Source organism: Puma concolor, chromosome C1 (assembly GCF_028749965.1).
Source record: "Puma concolor isolate L17-30 chromosome C1, mPumCon1.1.hap2, whole genome shotgun sequence".
NCBI classification, from domain to species: domain Eukaryota; kingdom Metazoa; phylum Chordata; class Mammalia; order Carnivora; family Felidae; genus Puma; species Puma concolor.
In genome coordinates, this window is record NC_141674.1 from 210,499,871 (window position 1) to 210,519,810 (window position 19,940).

A 19,940-nucleotide genomic window follows, 5' to 3' on the forward strand; every position below is an offset into this window, starting at 1 on the left:
CTGAGAGACTGAGAAGCTCACAGGTTGGAAATGGTCCAGATGTGGCTTGATTGAGTACTGCTGGTTCTTCTCTGATTCTTATGCCTTGGCTTTTTCTCTGTATTTCTTGTTTTACTTGAAACTGGATTGCCTAGTTGTGAAATGACAGGCATAAAATGCTGTAGCAATTTTAGGTTTCATATCTGCTCACAACACTATATAGAAGAGACGACATTTGTGTCCCAGAACTCCTAGCGAATATCCTGGTATCCATGTTCATTGGACACACAGGGTTTCGCAAAGGAGTAGGTCACCTCGAAATATGACAAGATGGGCTGCGTGACTTTGGATGATACTCATAAGGGGTGTTATTGACTTTTTTGGGTGTAACATTTCTTTTTTATGTGGAAACATGCATATTTTTTCTTGCTGCCACTCAGTGTAGTGGCACCTTGTAGGAACTGAGATAACTGAAAATGTCCCCCTCTGACTGACTTCACTTGGGGTGCCTCATTGGTTAAAACTAATGAGAGTTCTTTCCTAAAGCTGGCGTGGAATCAGATGCTGCTATGCATTGAAGAAATTGTGGAATATCTGTCGGGGATTCAACTAGAATGTCTGTAATGCACTGAATGTCCCTCAGCCCCACTTCTGCCCAAAGTCATATATTGATATCCTAATCTCCAAAGTGATGGTGCTTTGAGGTGAGAACTTTGGGAGGTATTAGAGTTAGATGAAGTCATGAGGGTGGAGCCCCATGATGGGTAAGTGCCCTTAGATGAAGAAAAGCAGAAGAAGAAGAAGAAGAAGAAGAAGAAGAAGAAGAAGAAGAAAAGAAAGAGGTGGGGGAGGAGGAGGATTAAGGTGGGGGAGAAGGGAGAGGGGAAGGAGGAGGAAGAAAGAAACACCATAGTGCATGCACTCTTGCATCATTTCTCTCTCTCCCTCTCTCTCACTCTCACTCTCGCTCTACCATGTGAGAATATAAAGAAAAGGAGGACATTTGCAAACCAGGAAGGGAGCTTTCCCCAGAACCTGACCATTCACTCAAATCATGGGACTTCCAGCCTCTAGACGTGTGAGAAATAAATTTCTGTTGTTTAAGCCACCCAGTCTATCATATTTTGTTATGGTGGCCAGACATGACTAAGACAGCATCCAATACATTGTCAGGCAGCCAGAAACCTCAATGAGACTGGTGGCCACTTCCGTTATGTAGAATCACAACACAGAGGCCAAGAAATACTTCTCTTCCTCCAATTCCATTAAGAAAAAAAAATGGCAATCATTTATCGCCATTACATTAGGCACTTTATCTCATGTAATATTCCTAATAATTCTGCAGTCAGTGTTAACATCCCCCCTCAGATAAGGAAACTGAAGCTCGTAATGTGTTAGTAAATTTTGCGTTGACACAGCTGGTAGGAGGCTATGTCAGGAGTCAGCAAATGTTTTAGGGACAGATAGTTAATATTCTAGGTTCTGTGGACGATAGTGTCTGTCACAACTACTCTGTCACAAAAGCAGCCATGAACTATATGTAAACAAATGGGCATGCAGCTTGCTCCAATAAAACTATTCATAGCCACTACAATTTGAATTTCATATAATTTTCACGTGTCATTAAATAATGCTTTTTCTTTTGATTCTTTTTAACCACATAAAAGTGCCAAAACCATTCTTCGATCATGAGCACATGAAAAGAGGCAGTACGCTGGGTTTGGCCTGTGGGTCATACTTTGCTGATTCCTGAGGTACACCATATTGCCACCCAGAAAAGTCTCACTGGATTCTAGGATGGAAGTAGGGGAATTTCTGTGGCCAACTGGTTGTGAAGGCACCACTCTTAGCTTCATACCCTATGGAAAGTGCTCTCGATAACCACGTTGTCAGGGATGCACAGTCTAGAGGTTCTTCAGGACTTTTTCGGCTCTTAATGACTCTTGGACCATTGGGTCAACCCATTTACATGGATTCAAGTCTTCAGTTGTCACCAGGGTATGTTCTGTGACGACATCATAGAATGCCTGCCTCAAATCCGGCCAACGATGTCTGTCACCTCTTTGCTGTGCTACCATTGTTTATAATTTTGCATTCATTAAGAAAACATATTCTTTAGCCTGATAATGCCTGTTAATTTTTCTAACGTATGTTTCTTTTAACACAAACATTAAAAAGATACATTTTAGGACAAGTGTTTGGTAGCTCTTTTCTTCCCCCTTTAAGAATAATCCCAGGCCACCAAAGGCAATCAGGAACCGACACCTGTCATTTAGCACCAGTTGGATTTGCTCATCAGTGATTCATCCTGGACCAAGTTCAGGACCAGCCTGAGGCAGAGGCAAGTGAGGCAGCTGCCTGGGGGAGAATCAGTACAATGTTGAACAGGTGCCTGGAGGCCTGAATACTTCAAATATTTAAGATGGGAAGCTTGCCCACAAATAATTTTAAACACACACATTTATCTTCTGGTTTTGCCTTCAAGTCCATTTTTGTAAAAGCATTTCAGTTTCCTTCTGTAGGTTCACTCTTCATTTTAGAAAGTTTCATATTTTTTTCTTTTTTTTAAGATGGAAAGTCAACATATTGTCAAATACTCAGCTTAGTGAGCTGTTTTACATTACACACACACACACACACACACACACACACACCCAAGTCTCCAAACTAAGGGGGAGAAAAAGACTGAATCCTATAAAATCTCTTATTAAAAGTGCAAGGTAGATAATTCTGCCTTTAATATTCCATTGTAATTCAGTTCTGAATTTCCGTTGTATGAACCCACTGACTTCTAGACACAGCCATAAGGAGCCATTTATGAGTACTTGTGAGCTATGGCTGTACTGGGCAAGCCTTGGTCTCCTGAATGCAATTTAAGGTAAAGTTTAGGCACTTAGAATGTCTGGAGATTTCTTTCGGGGGTCAATATCCAAATCATGTGGCCCTGGGAGTTCGTTCTCATGCCCATCTGGACAGGATCAAGACTGTTGGAAGAATGTTATTTAAATACCTTGCTTTGTGATTTTGTTTGCTGTTTGCTATCGTTATTTTTTAGTTTCTTTTTGTTTTGTTGCTTGGTCGCTCTCATTTCATAACCTCAGCATTACCCCACTAAATGTAATTCACATTTTTTTTTAATCTCAAAGAATAAAGGCACAAGTTTGGCACATTAACAACTTAAGAACATGTCAAATGTCTTGGGCCTTTATTTTGTTTTCCTCTTTGCAAAATTTTTATTTCGTTTGATGCATTTCTACTGAGTTTCTTATGTTGCTATTATTCCTAAGAAATGTTACCATTGTTCTAGCATGTCTATCAACAAAGAAGCATTTACTAACACATGTTGATGGAAATGTTACAGACAGTAGGAAAACCATCCACTCATCCTTTTACGACATTATACTGACTGAATTTCTCCCACATGTTAAGCCCTCTGTGGATGCTGAGGATACAGTTTAAAATAGGTCAAACACATTTCCCTAACCTGATGCAGTCACCGATCTAATAAGGGAGGTACAAAATAAGTAATATGGGGTTATGTTTTAGAATATAATGTGGTGTGTGAAAATGTCATTAAAACCAAGTCTAATAGTGCTAAGTGTCCTGCCCTCCCCAAATACATGTGTGACTGACTGTGGCAGTACCTGGAGAAGGAAAAGTTGATGGGTAGATCTGGGCTGAGTAGATACTAATAAGGAATAGGACCATCAGAAAATGTTTTATGAATACCCACCTCAGTTATGAACTGGGGGTACCATCCCAGTTTTTCAACTGAAGAAATTGAAGTTCAGAGAGGTGAAGTGCCCAGGAGGGTTTGGCACTAAGTGCTCTGGCCAAGATTTGGAGAGACAGCCTCGTGCACATGTTGGTGAACATGCACGTAAGTGGAACCTCTGCCATTTGCCGGCTTTGTGATCTTGGCATGTTGCTTAACCTCTGTGTGACTCAGTTTCTTTATCTATAGGATGGGTGTATGAAGAATCCCTCCTTCATTTAAATTACTGTGAAGATTAAATAGGTAATATTAGCCAAGAGTTTAGAACGGGACTGGTATACAACTAGATCCACATAAACATTTGCTAAATAAAATTAATTTAAAATATGAGTATCAGGTCTGTCTGACTCCAGAACCTGTTGCTTTTATACTCTGCCCTGTGCTATCTCTTGGGGCGCAGCTACTGGTACTAAGTTTATCCCTCTTTCCTTCTCTTTCCCACCAGCTGCAGCCTTGTGAGGTCAGAAGAAGAGACTCAGAGATAGGGTGGAAGTAAGGAAACATGAATTCTCCATTCTGGCATTATGACCATCATGCTTACTTTTTCAAAAAAAAGGACGAAATTGGGTTTGTTTGGCAGGACAGGCTAAACAAACTTATTGTTTCTCTAGGGCCTTCATGGAAAGAAAATAAAACCAAGAAGGAACAAAAACCTTTCCTTTGTTTTAATGCATGACATTTCATTTGGAGGGAAGATTTCTTCCATCCTCCAACTGATGTTTTTAGACAAAACAGTTAAGTTCATATAAACAATTCCATGCCTCCTCCCAGAGGGTGTATTAAGCTAGGTATTGTAGCTGGGTAGAAGTTGAATCATCTAGCAACTTAAAAAAAATTTTAATGTTATTTATTATTGAGAGAGAGAGAGAGAGAGAGAGAGAGAGCAGGGGAGGGACAGAGGGAGAGGGAGACACAGAATCTGAAGCAGGTTTCAGGCTCTGACCTGTCAGCACAGAGCCCAACGCGGGGCTCAAACTCATGAACCGCGAGATCATGACCTGAGTAGAAGTCGGATGCTTAATCGACTGAGCCACCCAGGCGCCCCATCATCTAGCAACTTTTAGACAAGAATTGAATAAATTAATGGCTATTTATTTTATTTTAAAGTATGTATTTAATTTAAAATAAAAATATTTATTTATTTTTAACCAGTACAAAATTTCTAGCCATTGAGGGCAAAATAATGTTGCTGTGATAGCTTTGAATGTATCTAGGATTATTTTACACCATAGGGCGCAGTTATATATTTGGTTACAAACATTCTGGTGGAAAATAGTCTCATTTTATCAATGAGATAAAGGGACTTGAAATAAATATCACTTTGATCTGCTTAGTTATTTATAACCTCTAATAAAATAGATAAATCAGGTTAGCCAGTATCTCCTTGAAGTCCAGAAATGCTGTTTTCTAGATTTTAAAAAAAGTTACCTATCAACACTCCATAGAACAAATAAATCTTATGATTAATTCTCCATAAATAGTCTGATTCATAACATTCCCCGGGCGCAGAGTAAATCAAACTGTAAAAATGTCTGATCTGCCATAACAGGTTGATGTTTTATCAAATGATGCTAAATATTTAAGAACTGGAAAAGTAACTTAGACTGTATGCATTCTATTGTAAGCCTTTTAAGAGTGTAACACCTTATTAAGGTAGAGTTACCACTGTAAATCCAATAATTCGAGTTTTGTATTAAATTGTTTTCTAAAATTTATCCATGTGCCGGCCTCAATAAATCCATAACAAGTTTAATGAAAAATTTTGAAAGATACACCAGCTTGTGCTTCTCAGGGAACTACTCGGGTGTCTGGCTTCACCTTTATAAATGAGCTAAATCGATTTTAAGTTTCATTATTTTTCTTTTATTTGTCATCTTCTGGAAAAGCTTAATTTCTCTAGCCCCTACACTGTCCAACTTCTGGCTGAGAATACCAAATCCAACAATTGCAACTCTTTGAATCACAGTTTAATCCTCTCTGCAGTGGAGAATAATTTTACCTCTTTTATGGTCTTGTGAGAATTAACTAAAATTCTACACGGAAAGCTCTTGGAAAAAGTACTTGGCAAATATTAAGCACTCAATAAAAAGACACTACTGTTAATATTAAAATTAAAAATGTACATTCATGCACCTGCCCAGGCACAAAGTGAGACTTTGAGAAATGTTTTCTCTTCCTTTCCAGTATTCTTCTTCTTTTTCTTCTTCTTCTTCTGTAGGATAAAGTAATTTTTAAAAAATTTTTAATCTCTATTTCCAAGAGGGTATCATGTTTTTGTTAAAAAAAATTTCAACACATAAATGTAAGACCTTTAAAGGAAATGAAGTTGATTAATTGATACATACATTCAGCAAATATACCAGTGAACCTCTCTGTGACAGACTATACTCATGTTCAGAATAAACAAAAAGGATAATGAATGCACTATACCTCTTAGTCCAAGCACCTCACCACTGAAAGGGAGATAAGGTGCAAAATGGTTTTTACAATTTTGCCATTCGTGGGTAAAGTGTTATAATGGGAGTATTAGAGAAGTTTGGTAGAACCCAGAACTTACTAAGTTTTAAAGCTAATGACCAATGTTTGTTAAGCACGTTACCAATATCTGAGTATTGGTTGCTTACTTACATCTACTTATGTAAAGATTGGGATTTTTGTTCCTTGCCTTTGTAGTTCTCACAACATAATCAAACAGTAAAAGTATATAGTATCAAGAGTGTAGTAATAATACAAATCAGCAATATAAGTAACGTCAAATTGCAGCGAAAAACCACCTCAAAGGAGGGAGAAGTCAATTAGGGTCGAATTTTCTTCAAAAAAGACTTTCTGGTGGGAAAAGGGCTTTAACTGGTTTTTGATATATAGATAGGACTGAAGTACCTAGAGACTATAGAAAGGAGATATTTCTAGGCTTGTGTCAAGTTTTTAGGTTCGCCCAGGTACCGATACAAAAAAATGCAAGTGGAAAGCACTGGGCTGGCCGGTGCTGCTTTTTGGCTACGCGAAAGCTTTGTGGGAGATTTAAGAGACAGCCCGTGGATTCTGAGGTTCCTTGATTACAATGTAAGGCAATCATCTCTTGGAGGCATAGGAGAGGGTTATAGTCCCCTCTACATATTAGGTAATTAATAAATAATTCAAAATAAAAGAATGTGTACCTGCTTGTATTCGTGCCCTCACAAAGTGCATTTTGAAAACAGGAGGTGCTAAACTAGAGACCCAGTTAGGGATTGAGCTAATAAACCAGCAAGAGACAACTAGAAGTACTTCCTGTGTGCAGAGTTGAAAAAGTCATACTCAATAGCTTTATGCTAATAGACTGCAGTAATTTAAAATGGCAAAGTTACAGAGGACACAAAGTTTGAAAGCCTCAGTGAAATGAATCACTGAATTGAAACCACTGGTCCTTTGTCTCAGATCTCAGGTGAGTACCATGGAAGGAGGAGCACCTAAGACCTGGGAGCACCCGTCCTTAGGTTCAGATTTTTACTTCTCTACATACAGTTCGCTAATAGTATTAAGACAATATGTCAATAAGGCACTGATTTTGCCCCATGACTTACTATTGTGCAACTGTTTTTATTTTCTTCCATTTCCCTTAGTCTTTACCCTGTGAAAAGCTCTTTTCAAAAAGTCTTCGTCATTAAATACCTGCAATTTTGTAGTCTTTATTTTCACCAACTCCATTGCATATATTTATCTTGTTGCTTCGGTAATCATCGTTACAGTTGTAACGGTTATCTGATGTTTTTTTGACTTAATGTCTTATCATTTACTGTCTTTCTATTGTTGGATACTTAGGTGGTTTCCTCTTTTTTATTTTACCAGTAGAGTTAATGCTGTAATTAATAATTGTATGCATCCAGTCGTGTTCCTTTTTTGAATTATTTCTTTAGGATACACTCTCGGGAGAGATATTACTGGGTCAAAGGTATAAAGGTTTTTATAGCTTTTCAGACAGGTTGCCAAATTGCTTTCCGAAAGGATTTTACTACATCAATTTATAATACCCCAGGTGCCTCTCCTGATAATAATGCGTGTATTTTCACTCACTTACTATCCCATGCTATCCATTACAGCATCGTCTATGAGTATCCAAGCTGAGGATCAGGTGGATTATTCTTATTTCATCTCTATTCTCCCCAAGATAATCATGTCTTCTTCTGTTGCTTTAATACCGTGAGGAATCTCCTGTTCCCATTTATGGCCCCCTGCAGAATCACTATCATCTAGGATTTTCCTTACGATAGGCAGAGGATAATTGGGACTTCTGCCTCATTGAGAGAAATTTTTGAAAAGACTTTGCAGAGGGAAGAATAATGGATTAAGACAGAATCAGTGACACTCAGTATTTGTTGAGCCAACTAGGTTTCCCTGGCCTCCCAGGATGTTAGAATCTAATCTAGTATTTTATCTTTTCGATAAATTATTTATAAATCCATGATTACTTGTGATTTTGTCCAGACCCTCTGGTTCAGGAAAGCATTATTATTGCAACATTTCCTCCTCAAACACATAAGGCACAAGGATCATTAAGAGTGCTCATTTGGCGGAAGACCTGGCCTCAGATTCTGATGCCACAGCGTCTAAACCTTGAGGCTATGGAAACTGATATGAATTCTCTAATCCTTGAATTTCTCATTCATTAAAAGAGGATGATATTAACTCCTACGTTATCCTACTGTGAAGACTGAATGAGATAATGCAGGTAGAGAGTTCTGTGGAATGCTTAGGACATGGCACACCCCCAATAAATATTAACCCTGAGAAGACAATAGCACAGATTAAATATGTTTTCTCCATTAAAGCTAGTTGAAATATACCAAGCCCAGTGGTGGGAAAATCTCACATACTGTTTCAAATATCCTGAGAGTATTTCTGAAACATTTTCCAGCCCCGGGTGTATGAGAACATTTGTTGAAAGCTATCAATCCTCTCTCCCTAGAAAAATACAAGCTGCCTCCAAGCTCTCTAAGCTGAGTTCGCTAACCTCAGGTTAAAATCCCTCTTTTTATATTTAATTACAAATATGAAGAAACCAAGCCTCCAAGAACTTGTGTAGTCTGTTCAATATTGCATAATTTTCTAAAATCATAAAGCAGATCAGAATAACTATGCCTGCTATTTTTCTAAAAATGTATATTCAGAAGCATCCAGTGACAGCTGAACTTAGTTTTTTTTTTGTAAAGACAAAGACTGTAAAACAAAAGTTCATTTTTATGAAAACAGAATTTTCAGTCATTTTGACTACTTTTTTCCCTACCAGTGTCAAGGATTACATTTGCTAGACAATATAGAAATTTTACTTCTTTGGGGTGCATGGGGAGCTCTGTCGATTAAGTGTCCAACTCTTGATTTTGGCTCAGGTCATGATCACATGGTTCCTGAGATCAAGCCCTGTGTCGGGCTCCCCCTCCTTCTGCCCCTCCCCTGCTGGTGCCCATGCACACACACACACACACACACACACACACACACACACACACTGTTTCTCAAACAAACAAACAAGCAACCAAAAATAATAAAAAAAGATATTTCACTTCTTTATATTTTCTAATTCACATTTTCTGGTGTATCATTCCTGCCCAGCCTCTGTTACAGACCAGGAAACATCAACACATTTAGTTATACGGTATCAACTTTCAAGATTATTGACTCAGAGGCAAGTAACAAAAGAGAATTATTTTCCCCCGAGGCTTAGTTCTTCATAGTGTCTAATTACATTTAAAGTTCTGTACATCCTAATGTTTTCAAAGTTCAAAGAAATAGAAAAAGCAACTCATATTTCCTTAAAATCGGGGGGAGAGATCTACAGTGAAAGGAAGATGCCTGATCCACAAATCCTTAAGAGTTAGTAGATAAGTAGGTTTATAAAAATAGTAAGCCATGTACTTAAGACACTTCTTCCTTTATCTAAAAATCTACCTTTTTGTTTATATGGCAAATAGATAATGAGTAAAAAGTAGAGAATATGGAAGTAGGTCCCGGAATACCTGTTACACATGTCAATATAATTTAATATATTATAAATTGATAGTTTACTTGGTGAAATTATTCTATAGGGTTGCAAATATGACCGGGTGCCTACATAATTTAATAGATGTGTCAATATAATTTAATATATCATAAATGAGGTATTTTATTTGGTGATATTATTTCATAATGGTGCAGGTAAGATGGGCTGCCTATCTGGTAAAAATATAAGATTGGATCCTGTAGCGGATGCTATGATGTGTTTCCAGATTCCTCCTCTCTCCCAGTGGCTGAGAGGGTTCCTTATAGACAGTCTTGTCAATCTTGTTTGGAATTGCCCAGCTGAAAAAAACTGCTTAACCCAAGTTATAGCACCTACCTGGGGCAGCCGTGACCAATAATTGGACCAGCCTCCTCACTCTATTCCAGTTTCGGAGGCTTCACGGACTTGACTAGAGCCCTCACTGAGATGTCATGGCCATCCAGCTACTCCCTCAGCCCAATCTTACTTCCACAGGTTATAATCCCAAGAGCATGCCATGATACACTGTATGCTCAGTAAATCTTCATTTTAGAGTCAGTGTCCCAGGGAACCAACCTGTGTCAGACTCCAGTCTTAATCTGAATTTATCAATTCTGTATGTAAAATTAAACAATACAAATAAAAATATGGTCAGAAAATCTAAAAGACTATATTTACCTACGGGAGAAACTTTATTAATCAGGACTAGAAACCCAAGGCATTAAAAAAAAAAGATGGACATACATTAATACGATTAAAATTCTTCTGTATGACAAATATTTTTGGTTACTCCTTTTCTTCCTTTCATTCTTTTAAAAATCTGTTCCAAATAGGATTTTGTCACATCAAATATTTTTAAGTACTTGATAAATGTGTATTGCATTAATGAATAAATAGATAGCAAAAAAATAGCAAAATAAATTCTAAAGATAAACATTTGATTTTAGAAAAAAAAGTATTTTTGATTCAGACCTCAATTTATAATATTCAATAGCTCCTCAATTTTGACTAAAAGGAAACAACCCAACAGAAAAATGTGTAAATGTGGGAAAGCAAAGAAGCAAATGTAGACATATCACAGACATATGGGAAAAAAAATGTTAAAGCTCAATAAAATTCAAGGAAATGTAATTCCTAATGAAATTATATTTTTACATCCATTACGGTAATTTAAACAAAGAAATAAAAAAAGAGAAAAAAAATCTATTGCTGGTGAAAACTTGGAATTGTTAGAGTTTTTCCAAGAATACTCTCATAACATCTCTAGAATTAAAAATACACATACGTTTGGAACAAGAAATTTTATCTTGAAACTTTTCTTGACAGATAAAAAAGTACCAGAACCTTGGAACATAAGAATTTAGAGTAGTAAAGCAACTATGGCCAAAAAAAAGAAGAAAGAAAAGAAACGGGAATGTTCTTCAGTAAGAAAACAATTTGATCAATTATGAGACATGTACACATATCCTGGAATATGTTACAGTTATTGAAGATAATGAATTAGAGCTGTATGCCCACTGTGGTGTACGAAACAGGTGTGGGAGGAGATGGTGGGGACAAATTACCTGGATAAAAGCAAGAAGGTGGTTCATTGTCATCTGTATGCTCAACTCCAAGTCACCCCACTGGCTAGTACTTTTGTATGCTGGTGATTCTGATAACATTAATGGTACATTCTTCACCAGTCAATATCCTTCTCCTATTGACTGGTATCCCATTGTGTTCTTGGTATCCCACTGCCTTGCTCTTGGTATCCCATTATGTTCCAGTTAACTTGGGAACCTTTCCATAAAGTGCTGTGTTGAGTGGCAAAAGAAAAATACAAAATTTGTATATCATGTATTCTATTTTTTTTAAATAAAGGTCAAAAATCCTGTACCTATACCCAAATGTATGTGAGGATACATCACACATGTAATGCATTGCAGAGATATTCATACATGATTAAAAGGATTATCTGAGCATTAGAAGAAAGATTGAAGGCCACCTACTAGACTGTGAACATGGGCTCTTGGGGACTGGGAGACAGCAGTGGACAGGAAGGAAAAGAGAAGGCAGGATAAGCAAAAACTAAAGTTTCAACTGCTGCATTAAAAATGTATATAGGGGGGCACCTAGGTGGCCCAGTCGGTTAAGCATCTGACTTTGGCTCATGATCTTGTGGTTCTTGAGTTCGAGCCCCGCATCAGGCTCTGTGCTGACAGCTCAGAGCCTGGAGCCTGCTTCAGGTTCTGTGTCGCCCTCACTCTCTGCCCCTCCCCCGCTCACACTGTCTCTCTCTGTCTCTCAAAAATGAATAAATGTAAAAACATAAAATGAAAAAAAAAAGCAGAAAATAACAAATTGTCATACCTTCTTTTTATGCTTATTTTTCTATTTCGAGAGAGGAGAGAGAGCAAGAGAGCAAGAGGGCGGAGGGGCAAAAACAGCGTGCGTGAGAGAATTCCAAGCAGACCCCATGTGGGACTTGATCCCAGGACGTTTAAATCATGATGGGAGAGCTGAAACCAAGAATCGGACACTCAACTGACTGAACCATCCAGGCGCCCTAATGTTTCACACTTAAAAAAATTTTTTTTAAATATTTATTTATGGGGCACCTGGGTGGCTCAGTCGATTGTGCGTCCTACTTGGGCTCAGGTCATGATCTCACGGCTTGTGGGTTTGAACCTGGCGCGGGGCTCTGTGCTGACAGCTCAGAGCCTGGAGCCTGCCTCGGATTCTGTGTCTCCCTCTCTCTCTGCCCCTCCTCCACTTGTGCTCTGTCTCTCTCTGTCTCTCAAAAATAAATAAATGTAAAAAGAAATTTTTTTTAATATTTATTTATTTTTAAGAGACAGAGAGAGATTGCGAGCAGAGGAGGGGAAGAGAGAGAGAGAGGGAGACAGAGAATCCAAAACAGGCTCTGAGCTGTCAGTGCAGAGCCCAAGGCGGGTCTCAAACCCACAGACCATGAGCTCATGACCTGAGCTGAAGTTGGACGCTTAGCCGACTGACCCACCCGGGTACCCGCCTCCCCCAAATTTCTGTACTGTTAAGCTGAAATTTTGGAATCCGGATTTTGGAGCTCCGTACCGTGTGAAGATTTAAGGATCTGAAATCCAATGTGAAAGGCTGCACTGACAGACCAGGGTAGGAAGAGAGCTGATGAACTCATACGTGCCCCTAAAATCCAAGGTTCCCTTCATCAGGGGGATCCCACCACCTGCTTACCTAGCAAGTGGAGAAAACAGATTCATTTAGTGCAATATGAATGCATATCCAGGATACTTACACACCACTGCAGTGCAAATTAGTATTCAGAATGAAGACAAATTTTCAACCTTATTTTCTTTAGAATGAACATAATCAAATGGTTAACAGAGAGTTCCAATCGTTTTGACTTCCTCATTTCCCGGTTTGTTTGCTTATGTGTTTAGTTATCCAGGAAATTCTCACACAAATGACTTAGATTTTGACTGGAAGCTTTATAAACACAAAAGCTAAGCCTCTACTAGTTCGAAGAAAGCAGAGCTGGGGCGAGGTTGGGGGTGATAGTTTGTACCTGACACAAAGCAAACATTTTAATTATATCTAATCAGAAACAGATTTTGTTTTGAATTCCAATGTCAAAGCCAGCAGTCTGCATTGAGGAATCTGCACGGAGGCACAATAGATTTCTCCATTAGTCATTCCGGCTGCTTTGTTCATGTCACTGTGACCTTTCAGAGAACACAGTATCCTTGGAGACTTTAAAATCATGTTCTAGGTGAACCTCATAAAGTACATGAAGGCTATAATCCTACCCCGTGTAAAATATTGTGAATTTCCTAACAAAAGAAAAAGCGTCTTGTTTTGTTTTGCTTTGTTTTCTGGATTAAGAGACATGTTGGGATTTAGGGAGTCTATTGCTTGTATCTACGTTACTGGATTCGTAACATCAGCAACTTACTACAAATAAATAGGAAGGGTTAAATATTTTTGAGTTGAGTCTTTTAATTTTAGGCAGAGAGACAATATAGCAAATCAAAAAGGATGTTTGGCAAGTACAACCTTTCAATTCCATGTCTACCTTAGTGAATGGGTAGTGCTGAATTCTTTCTAACAAAGAAAAACAAAAATTGATTTCTATAAAGAGCTTCATTTTCAGGGCGCCTGGGAGGTTCAGTCATTTAAGCATCCAACTCTTGATTTTGGCTCATGATCTCATGGTGCGTGAGTTCGAGCTCTGCGTGGGGCTCTGTGCTGACAGCATGGAGCCTGCTTGGGGTTCTCTCTTGCCTTCTCTCTCTGCCCCTCCCTCTCTCTCACTCTCAAAACTAAATAAATAAATAAACAAACAAACTTTTTTAAAAAGTTAAAAAAATGAAGAGCTTCATTTTCAATCTCTGCAATAGGGTTTTGCCACACATTGCTTTAATTAAATACTTAAAGTCCATGTCATAAGACCACTTCCAAGTCTTTGAGATTTTTGAGCTGCCAAACTCATATGAGTGCAGCAAGACTGGGTCATGTTGTTATTCAAATTTCTACACCTCAAATAGAATTATATCAGGGCCTATATTATTTTTAGAAAGAAATAAACTTCTATTTTGCAGACGTGGAAGCTGGATTAAGAATTTGGATCTGTTCACCTCAGCATAGTACGTGTCACTTTGGAGTCTAATTCCTTGTCCATGTATGAAAATGGGTCATTCACCCCAAGCCAAAATTCTGATCAGGCACCTTTTCCTGGAACATTCTGAAATTCGATGGCAAAAAATAAAGGCAATTAAATATTTCCTCAGATTGTAAGCAAATAGCCTGAGTCTTGCAATGACTACTTGACAAAGAATTTTGGCTTGTAGATTTTCTTAGCAAGCTTCTCAAGAAATTATTACAGTTGTTGACTTGAGACCCATTTAGTTTATTTTTGTTTCATCCTTTTGTTTTTTTTTTTTTAATTCAACACTCATGGCATGAGTTTAAAGAACCAAAGGCAATATAACTTATGTTTAATTTTCACATCCGTGTCCCTTAATAGTTACATTATTAATATCTATCTGAGTTTTTAATTTTCACATCCGTGTCCCTTAATAGTTACATTATTAATATCTATCTGAGTTTTTAAAATTAGAGATATAGAAAAAATAATCTAGGTCTAAAAGAGCTTTTGGAAACAGTAAATTTTATAGATGACATGTAATGCTTGGATATATTTGAGAAAAACAAGCATACTGTTGAGTTGAGTTTGATACTTTTCAACTTGCAGAAGAACCTTTCAACTTTTCAACATGGAGAAGATAACCAACCTATAAACTCAAGCACTGACCGTAAATGCAAAATTAAAAAGAAAATTACATACAAATTTAATTAGACAAACAAATTCTAATGGTGTTTTGGAAAATAACTGAATAGGATTCATTTCCTTCCTATTCAGCTAAACCTAGTTCACCTAGTCATAATGATGAACATTTACTGCAGGTCTTAGTTTGTGTTGGGAACTCTGGTAAACTCTTTATATGCATCATTTTATTTAAGCTCCTCAACAACCCTACGTAGTGTGCATTTGTATTAATTATAAGAAAGCTGACTGCTATAACAATAAAACCCCGTAATTTGTCTCTTTATTAAAATCCATTTTTTTCTCACTCATAACATCCAATTAATCACAGTTTGGAGCATGGGAAGGTACCTTTTTCACACAGCCATTCAAGGACTTAGACTGAAGGAGGCAATACCATATACAAAACACATGATTTCCAATAATCACTATGGACAACAAAATCCACCAATCACATGGAGGAAAAGAATGGTTGGAAGATAACATGGGATAATTTTATTGGCCAGGTTTGGAAGTAGCATACAAAGAATTCCACCATACGGTCCCATGTTACTTTAAAGAAGGCTGGGAAATGTTGACTAGCTCTGTGCCCAAGAGGAATGGGAAACTAGCAGATTTGGTGAGTAGCTAGTCAGTCTCAACCACAGAACAAGTATGGATTCTACTGTTCTGCTAAGGAAACTAAGGCTTTGTTAAGTTTCAGCTCTAGCATATGACGAACAATAAGGCATGTCTTTTTCATGGTCTTGATTTGTGAATAGCTTAGTTTATTACCTGAATAAATCATTTATATTCTGTATTTATGTGCTGGACAAAGTCTATTATGTCAGTCAGAGACAGACAAATATCATGATTTCACTCATATGTGGAATTTAAGAAACAAAACAGATGAACATAGGGAAAGGAAATGAAAAATAAAATAAGAAAAAGAGAGGAAGGCAAACCATAAGATAACTCTTTTTTAAAATTTGTTTTAGTGTTTATTTATTTTTGACAGAGAGCGAGAGAGACAGGGTACAAGCCGGGGTGGGGGGCGGGCAACAGAGAGAGAGGGAGACACAGAATCAGAAGCAGGCTCCAGGCTCTGAGCTGTCAGCACAGAGCCTGACTCGAGGCTCGAACTCACAGACTGTGAGATCATGACCTGAGCCGAAGCTGGTCGCTCAACCAACTGAGCCAACCAGGTGCCCCATAAGATAACTCTTAAATACAGAGAACAAACTGAGGGTTGCTGGAGGGAAGCAGGTGGGAGGATGGGCTAAATGGGAGACGGGTATTAAGGAGGGCACTTGTTGCGATGAGCACTGTGTGTTACGTGTAAGTGATGAATCACTGGGTTCTACTCCTGAAACCAATGCTACACTGTATATTAACTAACTTGAATTTAAATTAAAAATATATATATATTTAAAAAGTCTATGCTCCTTGATATAACACCCAGTTTGTATGTAATAGATGTTCAATAAATAGTTTGATGAAGTCGGTTAAACATCTGACTTTAGCTCAGGTCATGATCTCACGGTTCATGAGTTCGAGTCCCACATTGGATGAGCTTGATCTCTGCTCTGGGTTAGCACGAGCCCTGCCTTGGGTGAGCCCCACTTTTCTCTCCCTCTCTCTCTGTCTCTGCCCCTTGTGTGATTCTCTCTCTCTCTCTCCCTCTGCCCCTGGTTCACTCGTGCCCTCTCTCTTAAAAAAAAAAAAAAAAAGTTTGATTAAACATTTTTCAAGTAAACTCAAAAAAACCACTTTGGGACTTGTATTTATTTTTATTTTTTGACTTATTTATTAAGGGAGAGAGAGTGAGCATGAATAGGGGAGGGGCAGAGAGAGAGGCAGAGCGAATCCCAAGCAGGCTCCACACTGCCAGCACAGAGCCAGACGCAGGGCTTGAACTCATGAACTGTGAGATCATGGCCTGAGCTGAAACCAAGAGTCAGACACTTAATGACTGAGCCACCCAGGCGCGCCTCCAAGTAAACTTTCATTTTATTTGGCAGCTGGTTAAATCCTTGTAGGTTTTCAGTAGCCAGATACATAAAAATTAAGCATGTGATGAAACTAAATAGTCAAAGGAGTCTTGATTGGATAATGGCTATATTTGGCAAGTCTAAACTGACTGACAATCAAAGGCAATGAAATGACAACCTGGGGGCGCCTGGGTGGCGCAGTCGGTTAAGCGTCCGACTTCAGCCAGGTCACGATCTCGCGGTCCGTGAGTTCGAGCCCCGCGTCAGGCTCTGGACTGATGGCTCAGAGCCTGGAGCCTGTTTCCGATTCTGTCTCCCTCTCTCTCTGCCCCTCCCCTGTTCATGCTCTGTCTCTCTCTGTCCCAAAAATAAATAAACGTTGAAAAAAAAAAATAAATTTCTAAAAAAAAAGAAATGACAACCTGGTGTAGCTGAATGAAAGACAGCATATATCCAGACCTGCACATAGTGCCTTCCCTGAACTGTAGGCAGGCTTGACGGACCACCAGGAAAGGGACCCGAGAGTCCAACAGGCTGTGAATAGCCCAGCTCACCATAGTCTCTTCTCTGAGCGTCTGAATCTTTACCTAAGCAATTCAGGGATGAAGAAAAGATGGGTAAAATGGATTCTTGTAAAAACTGAAGTCCTTAAGAGATTATCCATTAATTTGTGCTACCTGGATCTGGATAAGATCCAAGCTCTTGTCCTCTCTGAGGCCAAGTTGACTTTGAGCTATTCCTTTGACTTTGTGAGCCATATTTTCAACAAGTTTCTCTTTTGAATAATTTTGCTGCCATTTCTGTTGCGTTCAAGTTAGAACAGTAGCAAAAAATATCATATGTATCACCAGGGTATTATTTTATTGTATCACTAGCCTCAACAGCAATTAGAAAGTAAACTGTTTATGAATTATAAGGGGTGCCTCATTGGCTCAGTTGGTTAAGCCTCTGACTCTCGATTTTGGCTCGGGTCATGATCTCGCAGTTTGTGAGATGGAGGGAGCCCTGTGTTGGGCTTTGCGCTGACAGCCCAGAGCCTTCTTGGGATTCTCTCTATCTCTGCCCCTCCCCAGCTCATTCTCATTCCCTCTCTCTCTCTCTCTCTCTCTCTCTCTCTCAAAATAAATGAACTTAAAAAATAGAATTTTAAGTCAGTTTGGTCACCCAGGGAATAAAGTGTAAGAGAGCTAAAACTGTTCTTTTATCAAAAGCCAATCAAGTTTGGCTTTTCCGTGCCTAGCACAGCCCTGGCTTGTGAGCCCAAGAAGCAGCTGAAATGTGTAGCAGCTCTAAAGCACCAGATGCTGGATCAAGTGAACAGCATGTTTGCTCCTCGCTTATCTGCCAGTCCTCCAAACTGAGAGAACGTCTCCCCCTCATCATTCTCCCAAGGAACAGAGTCGAGTGTGCCTTGTCAGGAGCTGATGTAAAGAAGACCTGAGTGCCGTGGTTCCTCAAGATTGATGGCAAGGTCTGAAATGATGCTACCTACCCTGCCGGCTTAATGGATGCCATCAACATTGACAAGACTGGAGAAAAGTTCCATCTGACCTAGGACACCAACTTTTACTTTGTTGTTCATCATTTCACACCCGAGAAAGCTAAGCACAAGATGTGTAAGGTGAGGAAGATCTTTGTGGGCACACACGGAATCCCTCAACTGGTGACTGATTCACTATTCGGATTGATTTTGAGATTGGCCGGATTGCCAATTTCATCACGTATGACACTGGTAATCTGTGTGTATGGTGAGTGGAGGGGCTAACTGAGGAAGAACTGGTGTGGTCATCAACAGAGAGAGACATTCTGGTTCTTTGGATATGTTAATGTGAAAGATAGGATGGCACCAGCTTTGCAACCCAGCCCTCCAACATTTTCGCTTTTGGTGAATACAACAAATTATGGATTTCTCTTCCCCAAGGAAAAGATATCCATCTCACCATTGTTGAAGAGAGAGACGAGAGTGAGTGAAATGATTGGGAAGGTCTTTGTATTTAATTAAAGATAATACAGCATGATTTTTTGACGTATGCCCAGTTACTACAACATCTGGTTGTTGTTCAAAGTGACTTTTTTATCAGCCCCAGTGACCCAGTTGCCAATGAGAAGTGCATATAGTTAATGACTTATTGTCCATCACTTGCTGTCTGTCTATCATCTAACTAATGAATTAAACTCTTTCTGGAGGCAAAATTCATTCCAAACTTCATTGAGCTTTCAGACTCTTAAAGTTCACAAGGCAATCTTGTTCAATCTTGTTCATAATATAAATATTCTGAGCTAAGGAAGACAGGAAAGGCACATACATTCTCAGCAGGTCTTGGGGGCCAAATCTAAGCAGATTTTTTTGTTAGCGTAAAACCTCTGGGCCTTGTATTCTAATTTTTAAGTTAATATAGATTTTTGCATTCATCTCTCGAAAATATCCATGTTTGTTTTTTGTTGTCATTGTTCTTACCATTTCTACACGACTTTGGAAAATGTTTCTGCTCTAGGACAAGTGTATTGCTTATCCTATGGCATTGAGAAGTCCTAGCATATTACCATATTCTCCTGAGGGCACTTAATGACGTGTCTGTAAACCAAGACCCTATGCTGCCACTGATGATAACCTTTATGTTTTCACCTTTTGGGATATTATTACCATTATCTCTTTGCCGTCATCAGTTGTACCACTGTCATATTTGAGCTATATTTTCAGCACATATACATACTTCATTCTGATATATAGATCAGAGATCACCAGAGCTCACCTACATGTTGAAACCAAATGAAATGCTTGAGTTTGTTCATTTATTCAAGAATTAGAGTCTCTGTTCAGAAAGGCTGTAATTGGAATTGGAGAACTTGTCCTGGAGTTGACATCGCTTGACATAAGCACTGATCCATAATTTAACAATGCTACAGGCTCTCTCTCAT

The 19,940-nt window shown here is 38.7% G+C and overlaps 1 pseudogene; it reads left to right on the forward strand.

Moving 5' to 3' along the window:
- The first annotated feature begins 1,840 nt into the window (after positions 1-1,840).
- On the forward strand, positions 1,841-18,992 carry LOC112867280 (small ribosomal subunit protein eS4, X isoform-like; annotated as a pseudogene).
- The last annotated feature ends 948 nt before the right edge of the window (positions 18,993-19,940 follow it).